General features: G+C 37.0%; 1 protein-coding gene across 6 annotated transcripts in view; it reads right to left on the bottom strand.

The window, feature by feature from the left end:
* The window catches only part of PLCE1 (phospholipase C epsilon 1), a 333,932-nt gene that overhangs the window by 297,892 nt on the left and 21,253 nt on the right, over positions 1-14,787 (bottom strand). The gene's annotated exons all lie outside the window — the stretch shown is intronic.

The raw sequence follows: 14,787 nt of genomic DNA, 5'->3' as shown, positions 1-14,787 counted from the left end.
AAGAGGCACAAAGATAAGAATGACAGCAGACTTTAAATCAGAAACAATGCAATCCAGAAGAGAGTGGACAAATCTTTAAAGTACTGAAAGAAAAACTACTGTCAACTTCAAATTCTATACCCAGCAAAAATGTCTTCTGCAAATAAAAATTAAGTAAAAACTTTTCCAGGCATATAAAGCTGAAATAATTTATCACTAACAAGCCTGCACTGCTTGTAACTCTGTTAGTAGAGAGAGGGAATCAAAAAAATTTCTATCCAATGTGGAAACACAATTATAAAGGATATACAAGGCACTATAGGACTAGAAGGTGCCCATCATGAGCATATCATTCCTTTCCAGGAAAAGCAGTTGCTCCCGAGAAAACTAATCAGCAGTCATGCTCTGCTGCCAACACCAGCTTTGCCTTGCCTTTGCTCTTTGACAAATAGATGTCTTTCTTCCCCTTGCTTCTCCCGTACCCTCTTTTCCCAAAGAGTCATCAACTACCCCTTAATCCCTTCTATATGTGTTCCCTCAAGCACAAACACAGCCTCAAGGGTGAGAGGCTCCCAGTATATGCATGTCTCTACAACTACTCTGAAAAATCACTGGAAACCCTAGAAATCATATTCTTTGCAGGGAATAAACCAGCCCACACAGAGCAGCAGTGTCCTAGCTCAACATCCTAACAAATCCTACCACACAGCAATAACTATTATCAATACTTTCAGAAACCTCCTTCCAGAACACTCCCTATGCATCAACATACATAGAGATATATGTGTATAACTATGCAAATACCAGATAATATTGGTCATTCTGTTCTGTACCTGCTTTTAAAAATTCAAAGCACACCATGAACAACTTTTCAGGTCAAGATTATATAGATAATTTTAATGGCATATGGCACTAACTTGAATTCAAATATCTGCTCTATTTTTTAAAGAGATTTTTCAGGCCAAAGCCTTCAGATTGACAGCTAATATGTCCTTTCTTACCCATGAGGTAAGCAATTCAAAGTAGGAGAAGGGGAAAACATTTTTGGTGATGCTTAGGTCCTGTTCTAAGGACTTTGTAATTATTGTTGTTATTATACTTATAAATATCATCATCATCATCATAATTTTGAGACGGAGTCCCATTCTGTTACCAGGCTGAAGTGCAATGGCACAATCACTGCTTGCTGCAACCTCTGCCTCCTGGATTCAGCAGTCATATACTGTTCCTTCTATCATATTCTATATGTTAGAAGGAATTACTAAGTATAACCCACATTCAAGGGGAGGGGAATTAGGGTCCACCTTTTGAAGGGAGAAATATCAAAGAATTTGTGGACATATTTTAAAACCAGCCTGGGTTCAAGTGATCCTCCCACCTCAGCCTCCCAAGTAGCTGAGACTATAGCACTGCGCTTGGCTAATTTTTGTATTTTTTGTAAAGACAGGGATTCACCATGTTGCCCAGTCTGGTCTTGAACTTCTGGGCTCAAGCAATCCTCCCACCTTAGCCTCCCAAATTGCTGGAATTACAGGTGTGAGCCACTGTGCCTGGCCACTTTGCAATTATTATCTTGTGTAATTCTCACTCAATACTACAAGATAGTGTGATGGTTTTAAAATATGTCCACAAATTCTCTGATACTCCTCTCTTCACAAGGTGGAGCCTAATTCCCCGCCCCTTGAATGTGGGTTATACTTAGTGGCTTCCCTCTAATGTATGGAATGTGGTAGAAGGAACAGTACATGACTGCTGAGAATCAGTCATGAAAGTCATTGGAGCTTCCTCCTTGCTACTCCTCTCTCGCATGCTCTGGGAGTAATCTGCTGCCATATTGTAAGAAGAGATCCCTGTGGAAAGTATGGGGGACTCTTGACAACACCCATGTGAGTGCGCCATCTTGGAAGCAGATCCTCCAGCTATAGTCAAGGCTTTAGATGATTGTACCTGCAACCTATATCTTGACTGCAACCACATGACAGACCCTCAGACAGATAAGCCTTGTCCCAAATTCCTGACCACAGAAACTGTGAGATGATAAATGTTTATTGCTTTGAGCCACTACATTTTGGGCTAATATGCTACACAGTGATAGATAACTAATACAAATAATTTCTGCTATCCACATTCGAAAGAGTAGAAACCAAAGCACAGAAAAGCTAAGTGAATTGCCAAAGATCCCTCCACTGGAAAATGATTGAGACAGGATTCAAATCCAAGAAGACTGACTACAGAATCTTTTCTCTTAGCCATAGACTATGCTGTTTTATCTTCCATCTAGTCTGAAGCCCTATGGGTTTGGGTTTCTGATGTCTTCTAGCTATGAAGACCCATGGCTGCTAGGAGAAGCCTTTCATTTTTTATTTTTTATCTTATTTATTTATTTATTTATTTATTTATTTATTTATTTATTTTGAGATGGAGTCTCACTCTGTCGCCAGGCTGGAGTGCAGTGGCGTGATCTTGGCTCACTACAACCTCCACTTCATGGGTTCAAGTGATTCTCCTGCCTCAGCCTCCTGAGTAGCTGGGACTACAGGCATGTGCCACCATGCCCAGTTAATTTTTTGTATTTTTAGTGGAGATGGGGTTTCACCATGTTAGCCAGGATGGTCTCGATCTCCTGACCTTGTGATCCGCCCACCTTGGCCTCCCGAAGTGCTGGGATTACAGGCATGAGCCACCAAGCCCAGCCAAGAAGCCTATCTTATATGTGGCTTTGTCTCTGGAAGGCTGAGGATATACACAGACATCGAAGCAATGGTCTTTGCTTTGCCTCCAGCTTACTATCATGAATCATGGATGAGCAACATTACAGGGAGCAGACTTTATAGAGCACTAGACTTGGTTCAATCTCAGACCATTCCTTTATTCAGCAAATATTTGTTGAGTACAAAATTAAATAAGGCAGAGATCTTGTCCTGGATTTCCTTACCATCTGATAAGTCACCAAAGTACAGTGTAAATAGAGCTATAATCTGCATTAACACAGAGGAAGAACATCTAAAGCAGACAGTGCTGATGAGGTGGGAGTGATTTCCAGGGAGGGTTTCCTTCACAAGAAGACAACTCAGTTGAGTTTCAAAAGATAAGTAGGAAGTAGTTAGATAAACAGGTGGGGTGGAGTTTTCAGGGAAGAGCAAATATGGGCAGTCATAAAAAGAAAACAGTCAGACATTGGGGTCTGGTATCTCAGGTAAAAATTTTAACCACTTTGGGGTTTGATTTCTTCTTCTGTAAAATAGAAATAAAATCACCTACTCCATCAGGTTGTGAAGGAAATACTTTGAAATCCAAAAATTCAAGGCAAATGTTTATTATTCTATGCCTTGAAATATCTTGGTAAGAAAGAACAACCAAGGTCTGGCAGCTCTGTTGTATCAGTGACATGGCATTGAATTTACTGTACCAGATACACACCCTTCACTAGGTCCACTCCAATTTTAATTTCAGTTCTATATCTGGGATCAACTCCTTAAATCTAAGCTGCATGATCCTGAGCTGATTAAATTATCAATTTTGAGATGTACTTTCCACATCTATAATATTGAGATGAAATATATATATACATTTTATATGTCAGCAGCAGCTGACCCATCAATAACTGTTAACTTTCTATTTACTCACTCTTGGTCAGCTCTAGGTTGTTTTTAAGGGAAGCTGGCTAGGTTAGGTTAGATTTAGAGTTATAGTGGCATTCAACGGTTGGCTAAAGAAAACCTGAAGCACTGAATGAAGAACATAGTCTAGTAGGTTTGAAGAAGAAAAAGATGGAAAAAGGGATTCTTCTTTTCTTAGTGTGAACAGGTTTGTGGGGGAGATTGGATAAGTGCCAGCCTGGGAGAGGTCAAAGGTTGTGTGGGCTAAAAATATGGCAGAACAAGAGGGTACTTGTCAAGATAGTATGTCCAATCTTGAGATATTTGGGGATAGGTAATATGACTAAAGAAATGACTGGCCAGGAAGTAGATCTATGGAGATGCAGGAATTGCTGGAAATTCTAGCCAAAGCATTAAGACAAGAAAAATAAATGAAAGGTATAAGCAGAATCAGGAGTGACAGGGTAAGTTTTCAGCTTCAGGAGAGGGGACTATGGGCCAGGAATAATCCTGTTGATGGGTGTTTTCATGGGCTAAATCAAGGACTGGAAAACTACATACTGAGTCCCAAATCTGGTAAGCCATCTGTTTTTGTAAATGAAATATTATTGGAACACAGCCACATCTATTTATTTATGTCATGTCTGTAGCTGCTTTTGCATTATAATAGTAGAGCTGAAAAGTGGTAACAAATACCATATGGTCTACAAAGCCGAAAATATTTGCCATCTGGCTCTTTACAGAAAAGTCTGCCAGTCCATGTACTAGATAAATAATGAATTAATGAAATGCATGGTTAGAGCAAGAAAACTATGTGGGAGGCTTGATAGCCATCTTTATTTATTTGAAGAATTGAGATGAGGAAATGGGCTCATCTCATATTCTTTCAAAAGGGAGGATCAGGACTAAGACATGAATTATAAGAGAGGTAAGCTTTGGATCCGTCTGATAAAGAATTCCCTAACTTTTAGAGCTTTTCCACAAAGGGTGGGCTATCTTGGATGATGGCCTTCTTTCAGTTACTGATAGATTTAAACAGAGGCACATTATTCAGCATCAGTGATGCTCAATATATGCTGAACAAATAAACAGAGAGAATTTAGAATGGCAGAGTGAAAATGGATGACTGTCTACCAAGGGTAATTATAAAAACAATGACCTAATACTGAGCATGTATTATCTATCAGGCATGTTCTAAGCACAGAATACATACTATCTCATTTAATCTTTACAACAACATTATCAGTAGGGTGGCAGACTCCTAATTTCCCCCCAAAATCTGTTCTCATTTCCTCAGTAGTAGAACCTCTGAATTTGACCTAAGCATATGGATATTCCTTTATTAGCCTCCCTTACAGCTAGATGTGGCCATGGGACTAAGTTACAGCCAATGAGATATAAGCAAAGTGGTTTGCAATTTCTGGAAAGAGAGCTTGAAGGAACAGAGTCTGCCCTTTTCCTGCCCCTCTTTCTTCTGCTGCTGATTGGAAGAAAGGCATGATATCCAGAGCTGGAGCAGCCATCTTAGATTGTAAGGTGAACATGAGAATGAATGTCATGTATAGGAAAAAAAAAAAACAAGATAGAAACCTGACTGCCTGTTTCCGGGACTTAGGGGAGGGAAAAAAAATTCTATCTTGTTTAAGCCACCATTGTCTTGGGTTTTCTGTCACTCACATCTAAATCTTTTCCTAACTAAAACTAAAAAGGTGGGGGTAGTATTATTATCATACCTATTTTAGGAATAAGGCTCAGAATGCTTGAATGACTTGTCCAAGAGTACAGAAGAGTGAAATAACAAGAAACCTCTATAGAAAATTCCTGCATTGGTGGGAAAGTTATAGTCACTAATTCCTAGAATGTTTCCAATTTTATTCTCCTAAGCCAAATGGAATTCTAAACAATAGTTAAGTTAGAAAAATATGAAATACAAGCATATTATAGGTGTTTAAAGGAGGTGTGACTTAACAACAATAACAAAAACTAATTTATCAGTTAACTGCCTATTGGTTAAGCACCTGTTGAATTCCATAGAGTTTAGAAGGTAAGATGGCTACAAACCAAGAGATCAGTAAAGTCTAATGATAGGGTATTTGAGCTAGGACTTTATAGTAAGGTAGTAATTACCTGTATTCATGAAAAGGAAAAGAGACTTTAGATAAAGGGAACCATGTAGCAAAAGACAAAGTAGGAAAACACAATGCATAACCATGAATTCATCTGAAGTCCTTAGAAGAACATTTCATCCAATCAAAGACAGTAAAAGTTACTCAGTAATTTCACCATCACGGAAAAGAGATACTAAAGTAACTGCCAAAACTGGTAATAGAATTTAATATCCCTATTTGCTTCTTTAGAGTTTTATAGAGTCCCTTTGAGTATCTGTATATAACAACCAACCAACATTGGTCAGTTATTTACTTATGCATTCTCTTCCCCAAGGCCCACTCAGCAAAGAGATTAAAGAAAACATTTTGCCTAAGCAATCCTTTCCTCCCTTTTCCCTTATCACATGCACATGGTGCACATGGATTTAAGTGTGTATACACCCACATGCAAACCCTACATAATATGAGTCAGTCTTTACTTTTTCTTCTCCCGAATATCTGCTGCTCCACTCCTTCCTGACCTCCTTTCTCTGAACTATTATGATGAAAATTCCATAACTCACAAGGAAACAAACCTCTTAAAACATTCCCTAAAGGCACTGGTGTACTCATCTGAGTTCTTTTCCAAGACCACAAAGATTTAACCCTTTGGGCCTTTAACTCCCTTTATTAGAAAAGTTTCTGAGTCTGGAATGCAAGGCTCCAGACTCAGAAAACCCAGATACCCTAATCTTTATACTTTATGTATATTAGATATCAGGAGTTGACTAATAAGTAGATGAGAAGGCTACACAAATATTTTTGAACACATTGATAAGGCTGCCAATACAGTAAAATAGAGGATCACAAAAAAGTTTGTCCATAACAGGTTAATTCCCAATTGCAAAACTCACAAGGAAAGGAAATCTTCCCTGTAAAGACAGTCTCTAATCAGCATGCAAATCATCATAACTCTCCCAGAAATATGGGTCATTGATGTTAGTAGAATGTAACTTTAAGCCAAGAGTGGAAGTGGATAGAATTGTGATGTTGTGATGCTCATAGGACTCCCTCTCCTTCATTGTATAATAATGTCAAGATTCTGGAGTTATGTGTGTGTGCAGGCATGCACAAACACACACAGATCTACATCTTTGATGATATGAAAAGAGAGAAAAGTGGGCAACACAAGATTTTAGATGGCACTAGACCCACCAAAAGTCAATCCTAGTCTATTTTTTCCAGCTTCATCTCTGGCCAACCCCCAAAGAAGAGTTATGCAGTCACATTGGATTTTGTGCAATTTATTGAATCAGCCTAGCACTTAATGCCTCTGTGCATTTCCCTTCCCACTATTTTCTAACTCTGTTGACTCCATCATTCAGCTTAAATGCCATCTTTGTGCTGCAGCCCTCCCTGACACCCTCCTGTCTGCATTAATTGCTCTCATCTGTTTCCTGTAGCTCTTCCTACCTTCCACCACCACATCATGTCATGGCACATTATTTTGTAACTATTGATAATATAGGGCCCCCTCACAGATTGAGAGCCCCTGAAGAACATGCATCTTTAAACTGAAAGGGTTTTATAAATATGCTACACTTTACATTTCCAGCATAGTACCAAGACATATAGTTAGTTTTAATAAACATTTGACCCTTTCCTTTCCTTCCATGGCTATATGAGCCCAATCCTTGTCCATTAAGATCTGGATTACTTAAGGGCTTCCAGTCTCCGAAACTGACTTCCTTCTGTTTCAATCCATTCCATATAATTTTCAGAAAAATCTTCTCCAAACACTATTTTCATCATATCACTTTACCTGAGAAGGAACAGAGTTCCATCTAGTAGTGTGTTAAATCCAAACCATTTACCTTGATCAGTAAGGAAATCAATTTCTTAAAAAGAAGGGGGGCCTATACAGACTCTGATAAGATTGGCTTAAATCAATATATCAATTTTGGGAAAAATAACATCTTAACTATATTTAGGCTTCTACTCTACAATATAGTTAGCCAGTGCTAGTACACTTTCTGCTTTCTCTCTCTACATGGATTTACATATATATTTATGTATATATGCAAAGAAAAATATATATGCATATACACACATAGACAGACATATGAATACACACACACATACATATGTATATATGCATATCTTCTTTAATTTACCTAAGCAATGTTTTTTATCTGTATAGAGGTCTACACATCTTTTGTTAAGTATGTTCCTAAATATTTTATGTTAGTGGTGGTCTTGTAAATAAAATTATCTTAAATGTTATTTTTCAGTTGTTTGTTGCTAATACACAGAAATACAATTGTTATTTATAGACATCATAAATTATAACCTTGTTAAATTCAATTATTACTCCTAGCAAATATTTTTTAGGTGACCTAGAATTTTCTACATAGACAATCATCTCATCTTCAAATAAAGTTGTACTTCTTTCTTTCCAAAGGTAAATCTTTTATTTATTTTTCTTGCCTTACTCTAGTGGCTAGAATCTTCAATTATGATGCTAAGTACTAAGAGCATACATCTTTACTTTGTTCTCATTCATATGGGGAAAATATTCAATACATCACTATTTAATATATTAGCTGTAGGTGTCTTAATAAATGCCCTTTACTAAACTGAAGATTTTATCTTGTGTTCCTAGTTTGCTGAAAATTTTTATCACAAATAAGGATTTCCCAATGTTTTTCTGCATTTAGTGAGATAATATGATTTTTCCTCTCTTAATAGGTTAACATCGTGAACTATATCGACTAATTTTTCAAATTGAAACAATCTAGCAAATTTGTGGAAAACATAAAGGCTTTAGAATGGTCAGAATAATTCTTAGAAGAGAGAAAAATTGGAGAATTTAACCTAATTTCAAGATACTACAAAGCTACAATAATCTTGACAATGTGATACTGGCATAAGGATAGAAATTTACATCAATGAAATAGAATATAGTCTAGAAATAGATTTACATATATATGGTTGATTGAGTTTTCAACAAAGGTACAAATGTAATTCAATGGGGAAAGGGCAGTCAATAAATGGTGCTGGATTCAAATAAAAACAAAAATGAACATCAACCCCCATGTCATACCATGCACAAATATTAATTCATAAGGGATTATAGGCCAGAATATAAAATCTAAAACAACAAAAATTTCTAGAATGAAACAGAAAAAATATTCAAGACCTTGGGATACAGAAAATTTTCTTAAGACACTAAAAGCACTAACCATTAAAAACACAATAAAATGAATTTAATCAAAATTTAAAACTTCTGGTCTTCAAAAAAAAAAAAAAAAACCATTAAGAAGGACAAAGGTAAGACACAGACCGGGAGAAAATATTCACAGTACACATATCTGAAAAGGTTCTTGTATTTGTACATATAAGAAACTATTATTGGCCAGGCACAGTGGCTCATGCCTGTAATCCCATCACCTTGGGAGGATGAGATGAGCAGATCACTTGAGGCCAGGAGTTCAAGACCAGCCTGGCCAACATAGTGAAACCCCATCTCTACTAAAAATACAAAAAATTAGTTGGGTATGGTGGTGCAAACCTGTAATCCCAGTTACTCAGGAGGCTGAGGCACGAGAATCACTTGAAGCCAGGAGGTGGAGCCTGCAGTGAGCGAAGATTATGCCACTGTACCCCAGTGTGGGTAACAGAGTGAGACTCTATCTCAAAAACAGAAACAAAACAACAATAAAAAAAACTATTACTGCTCAATAATAAGCAAACAACCCAAGTTTTTAAGAAATGGGCAGAAGACTTGAACAGACACTTCCCACAAAATAATAAATGCAAATAGCCTACAAGCATATTGTGATGGATCAACAAAACTTCTGCATGAAAAAAAATGAACCTCAACCCCTATCTCACACCACACACAATAATTAACTCAAAATAGATAATAGTCCGACACATAAAAGCTAAAATTATAAACTTCTAAAAGAAAGCAGAAGAGAAAATTTTTACAATATTGGAATAAACAGAAACTTCCTAGGCTAAATACAAACCACAGAAGAAAAAAATGGTAAATTGAATTAATCAAAATTAAAAACATCTCCTCTTCAAAAGACAAGCCACAGAATGATAAAAAATATTTTTAATACAAACATCTAACAAAGGATTTACATCCAGAATACACAAAGAACCTCTATAGCTCAATCATAAGAAGACAAATTACCCTATTTTTAAAAATGGGCAAAGGTTTGAATAAGCACTTTATTGAAGAAGAAATACAGATGGTCTATAAGTACACGAAAAGATATTCAACATCATTAGTCACCAGGGAAATAGCAATTAAAATCACAATGAGATAGCACTTCACACCCACTAGACTAGCTAAAATTAAAATGACCAGCCATACCAAAGTTGGTAAAAACATAGAGCAACTGCAACATTGCTGGTCAGAATATAAAGTGGTACAGCCACTTTGGAAAACATTTTGGCAGTTTCTTATAAAGTTAAGCATATACTTAAATACATTTTACAATCCAACAATTCTATTCGTAGAAGAAAAGTAAAAGCATACATCCATAAGCAGACTTATACAAAAATGTTTATAGCAACTTTATTCACAATAGCCCCAAACTGAAAACAACCCAAAAGTCTACCATCAGACAAATAAATAACTTGTAGTATATTCATAAAACTAAATTCTACTCAGCAATAAAAGGAATGATTTCCATTATATAACAAACATGGATGACTCTCAAAAACACCACATTGCATGAAAGAAGCCAGACACTGAATGCATCTATTTATTTGAAGTTTAGATCTGTGCTGTCTAATACTGTGGGCACTAGCCACATGCAGTTATTTAAATTTAAATTAAGTAAAATTAAGTAGAATTTTTAAATTCAGTTCTTCCATTGTGCTAGCCACAATTCAAGTGTTCCAAGAGTCACATGTGGCTAGTGGCAAACATATTGGACAGCGGAGATATATAGAATATTTCCATCATCGCATAAAGTTCTACAGGACAGTGCTGCTCTAAAACATGCAAAATCAAGCTACGGAGATAGAATTGGATCAGTTGTTGCTGGAAGCAGGGTGGGTGATGGGGAGGGTGGACTGGGAAGACTATAACATGTCCCAAAGCCACTTTTTGAGAAATATTGGAAATGTTCTCTCTTGATTGAGGTGGTGGCTATATAGATGTATACTTCACTCCCCATAACATATCAACTTTTCAAGTGGACCACAGACTGCATTTCAATCCCACTTGCTCCTTTAGCTGGGCACCTCTGAGCAGCAAACAACTTTCTCAACTGTACAGATCTGATGCTGAAAATCTCAAATGAATTCATAGCACTGGGATAGCAGTGTTTGGGTTCATATCCTGCCTTCATCACTTAACAGGTTTATCTTAAATAACGCAACCTTGCTAGGCTTAGTTTTCATATCTGCAAAATGGGGAAAAATAATAGTTTCTCATGTAATTCTCATAATGATCCTATGAAATAGCAGTCTCTCAAAAAGTAGTACCTTTTATTCTTATCATTATAAAAACCTCTCCAGAGTCATCAAATATTATTTCCTGATGTAGGACTATGTCTATTTTTTTAAATCACCCCTTCAGCACTATAATAATAAAGGCTCAAATATCTGTACACTTACTGTTTTGTGTAGGATATTATTATATGTTATATGTGATCATTTTCCTTATCTTATCCAGTGCAGGAAGCTAAATGATTCTTAACATTTCTACAAGTTTACTGGGTGCTTAGCACATGTGCAAGGTACCAGATTAGTTCACAAGAAGAGAAAGACAGAATCCCTCCCTACAGGAAATCATTACTTACTACAGAGTCATAAAGAAAAAAATTAGGATATGAACTAATACCACAAAATATTCAATAGTATAGTTCAGGTAGTAAAAAAGTGAGAGAATCATTAAATTGTAAGCATACTAATTGTGCAACAGACCAAAAGTGCAGATACAGATGGTAGAAATCAGCATAAACTCAAGTCATCAGTGAAGACTTTCCAGAGAATGTCATAGTCTGTAGAAGAGGACCTGCCCTGGGAAGTAAAGTCAGGAGAAAACAGAACAGAGAGGGAATCACAGTCACTTATTGGAGCTGGGATGGAAGGTCATGGGTTGGCCTTGCCTTCTGTTTAGCAAGGGCAGAGTAGCCTCCATCAGCAAAAGCAGTAGAACTATCCTGGGCAAGCCCAGGAAAGTTCTCATAGCAGGTCAAAGTAGCATAGCACATTTCGGAAGCCTGGCAAAACGAGGGGGAAGAGAAAAGTGGGAAGGGCCCTGAGCTGCTTCCTTGAACACATTGCATGACACATCCATGCATCAAAAATACAAGCTTCCTCAAGCAGCCAGTTGCCTCCAATTAGCTGGGTTAACTCAAGCTCGTATTATAAGCAATTTTAAATTAATTGACAGGCAACATCAGCACACCTATTTGCTAAATGCTTTTTCAAACCAGTACTCTACAAGTCATTCCTTAATTAAGGTAATTGTCTTCAAAAGAATTAAAAACTCGTAAGATGAAAACTCACTCTGGACGAGATAAACATAAAAGAACCACTCTACCACCCTCACACATTCTTACATTACAGTCTTTCAGTAAAATGATCCTGATTTAATCAAAAGAAGATATGATTCAGTTTCTGCAACTCTTTTCTTCAGGCTCTGCCTCCTGTCTGGATCCCCTATGTCTGATGATCCCCTCATATCTGGATCCCCTACATCTGATGTCTAGCCTACATTTTATCATCACACCAAGCAAAACATTTTCCAGACTAAATAACTCTCCAGTCTCATAGAGATTCCCCCACAAAGCCGTAGCAGATGGGAAGCATTTTAAATCCACATACTTAATGTATAAGTATTATGTCATATAAGATGGTGATTTCTAGCCATTTTCTTTTTTATATTTTATTATAATCAACACCAACACCAATTGAAGGCCTTCAGTGGCCCTCCAGTTAACAAGCTTAAAAACTATTCCTGCTTCTCATGGATGCCCATCAGTGACATCAAATTCTGGGTGGATGCCCAAGGCAACAGCTGACTCAAACACTTGATGTCATTCTAATGGCTTGTTTTGGATAGAATTAAAAATGCAAATAGAATACCTCGTTAAAACTCAAAGTTCATTTTAGCTGTGCCTCTGATTTACCACTGAGAATTCATTATCCAAAGGAAGGACACAATATTACTTACACTTCTTACCTAATTGAAAAGAAAAAAATGAAGCAAACAAGTTTCAGGGTTAGTTTTTTGTTTTTTAAAGTGCTTAATCTGCAGGCCAATACTGCAGCACTTTTGCTATTTTTCTGGATGGTGTAACCCCAAATAAAACAGACAGAACTGTTTTCAGAGTCCACAATCTGAAGCAAGCAGGGTGGCTCTGACCTGTCCCCTCCCAGCCTTCAGGCCATTTCTGAGGCTCTGATGGGGGTTGGGGGTGGGGCTACCCAGGAAGGTCAAGGGAAATGCAGGTGTGGGGGATGGAGCAAATCCCAGGACCTGAATGGTGTGGGCTCCTCAGCAAATCAACTGCATCACAGAACATGAGTAGTATTAGACTTGACTAAGCATAGGAAGCATGTTAAGTATAGTTCATTTTTTAATATCATTACGTCATCATTTCAAATATCAGTTGTGATTTTATGGGTACCAGGGATTAAAAAAACAAAGCAAGCTTTGGCCAAAGTGCCGTACCATACTCTACACTAATTTTTAACAAATAAAACAGGTTATTATATATTTTTCTGATTATAAAAGTAATACATACCTACACATTTACTGTGGAAAATTTGAGAAAGGGGCTGATAAACAAAAGAAATGATACCATCAATAAGTTCTAATTTTGTTATAACTTCCTTCCAGCTTTTTCCCCATGAACATAGATCTTTTACAGAATTGAAATTATACTATATATTGTTTTTATCCTGCTTCATTAGACAAAACACAGGTTAAGCATCCCTAACTCGCAAATCTGAAATCCAAAAATGTTTGAAAATCTGAAACTTTTTGAGTGCTGACATACCTGATATCATGTGACTGGTCAGAGTCAAACTGCAGTCAAAACTTTGCTTTATGCACAAAATTATTCTAAATATTATATAAAATTACCTTTAAGCTATACATATAAGGTATGTATGAAACATAAATGAGTTTAATGTTTTAGGTCTTATCCCCAAGATAGCTCATTATGTATAATGCAAATATTCCAAAATACAAAAAAGTCCAAAATCCAAAACACTTCTGGTCCCAAGTATTTCAGATAAGGGACACTCAACCTAGTACTATTGTCTAAATATAATATTATACTGTCTAAAGGAATAATTTTTGGACATAATAAAACCTACATAAATAGCAGCAATCCCTTTCCCAAAGTTCTAAATGTTATGTTTTAAAAGGAGGCGATCATGGAAAATCATACTGCCTTGCCCCTCCGAAACCACACATACTCTCACCTGTTTTATGTATTTGTAAACACATCCTTGGACATATAGCGGCTTCCAGATTGCTCAATGTTTCCTCCAAAAGCTGATCAACCAACGGGTATGATTCATTCACTCATTCAACAAATAATTTTTAACACCTACTATGTGGTAGGTACCAAGTAAAAATGGTCCATAAAACTACTCTAATTGGCCTAACTGATATTTATCAAAGGGAAATTTACTAGGGTTAGGTGATAGTTTATATTTCATTCGGCCAAATAGAGCTGGGTTTGAGGCTGGTCTGATCAACACTAGCCTCTCCAACCCATTAGTTTGACATTCATTTCAGTTAGGGTGCGCTAGCCCCCTATTCCCTGAACCTGGCCTATTCATTCCCATTTCTGAGTCCTGTTTATCATTCCCAAGCTCCCATTACCTTCCTTTCTCCTGAGCCACGTTCTAGTCAGGAAGCTTTTCTGACCAGTGTCTATAAGCCTCACTCTCAAACGACTGGGGCACAAACAATCCAGAATAGTCTTTAAACAACCCTGACTGCCCTGTTCCCAGTGGGGCAGTGGTAAGGATCTGGTTCAGGCACCAATCCCTCGTTTTCTTTATTATTTCCCACAGCTAAACAATAGATGCAATGCATACTACTAGTCACTTAACCATTCATCTCAGGAACTTTTCTA

This window comes from Pan troglodytes, chromosome 8, assembly GCF_028858775.2.
Source record: "Pan troglodytes isolate AG18354 chromosome 8, NHGRI_mPanTro3-v2.0_pri, whole genome shotgun sequence".
Lineage (NCBI taxonomy): Eukaryota > Metazoa > Chordata > Mammalia > Primates > Hominidae > Pan > Pan troglodytes.
This window is presented reverse-complemented; position numbering and strand designations above follow the sequence as displayed.